This window comes from Miscanthus floridulus, chromosome 3, assembly GCF_019320115.1.
Source record: "Miscanthus floridulus cultivar M001 chromosome 3, ASM1932011v1, whole genome shotgun sequence".
In the NCBI taxonomy this organism is placed as follows: domain Eukaryota; kingdom Viridiplantae; phylum Streptophyta; class Magnoliopsida; order Poales; family Poaceae; genus Miscanthus; species Miscanthus floridulus.
In genome coordinates this window covers 95994515-95995849 of record NC_089582.1, presented here as the reverse complement: position 1 = coordinate 95995849, position 1335 = coordinate 95994515, and positions in this window count along the sequence as shown.

Genomic DNA, 1335 nt, shown 5'->3' with positions numbered 1-1335 from the left:
CGTGGAGAGCATGAGTGCTCTTCTTGAGGTTTTGACTAGGCTAGGCTTGCGGTAGCTCCTGGCGGGATGGTGTTTCATACTCGAGGCCTCGGTGGGTGCGCGTGAGCGCACCCACCGGGTGTAGCCCTCGAGGCCCTAGAGGAGTGAATTTATTCCTCTAGGGGCTTTTCATGTTGAGCAAGGGGTTTCATTATGTTTTGCCGAGTCCACGAGTGCGAGTTCGGGTCGCTGGGCCCCGACTTGGTTGTAGGAAGAGTCCTCGAGCCTCTGCTCAGAGCAAGAGGGCTATCAGGAGTTCTCCTGTCTTTTTTGTGTGGCCCTCATGCATCCTTTTTGTTTGGAAGGAGGGGTGGAGTATGCCAGACTACCCTCGGTGGGCGCGAGCAGTGACACCTCCGGTGAGCTATTATCGGGTAAGTCCAAGTGGAGGCCTGTGCCCCATTCGATAGGGGTCAGCTAGCAGTCTAGAGACGCACTCCAAAAGTACCAGAGGGCTTCTCTAGTGGGTCCTAGGGCCGTTCGATTGGCCCCAGGGGCTCGGTGCCTCCCTACGGTGGGATCCCATTCAGAGACTTCCCTGTCGGTCTCGGACATGACTTAGGGCATCCCAAGCATTTGCTTGCTTGGGCCTCGGCCATGTATGGGCTCGCCCATAGTCATCCCTGACTCTGTTTGTCCTGGGGTGGCTGTCAAAACCTTTGGGGGCCCAGCCTTCGAACCCCTGGACCGTAACGGGCTCGGTGCCCTTTATCGCATTTTGCCGAGCCCCCGAGTACGAGTTTGGGTTGCTTGTCTTTGACCTAGTTGCAGGAAGAGCCCCCGAGCCTCTGCACGGAGCGAGAGGGCGATCAGGAGTTCCCCTAGCTTTTCGTGCGACCCTCGTGCATCCTTTTTTGTTTGGAAGGAGGGGTTGTTTGCCGAGCCCTCAAGTGTGAGCCTGGGTCGCTGGGTCTCGGCTTGGTTGCAAGAGGAGCCCTCAAGCCTCTACATGGAGCGAGAGGGCGATTAGGAGTTTCCCTATCTTTTTTGTGCGACCCTCGCGCATCCTTTTCGTTCAAAAGGAGGGGTTGTTTGCCGAGCCCTTGAGTATGAGCCTGGGTCGCTAGGTCTCGGCTTGGTTGTAGGAAGAGCCCCTAAGCCTCTGCATGGAGCGAGAGGGCGATCAGGAGTTTCCCTGTCTTTTTTGTGTGACCCTCACGCATCCTTTTTGTTCGGAAGGAGGGGTTGTTTACCGAGCCCTCGGGTGGGAGTTTGGGTCGCTGGGTCTTGGCTTGGTTGCAGGAAGAGCCCCTGGGCCTCTACACGGAGCGAGAGGGTGATCAGGAGTTCCCCTAG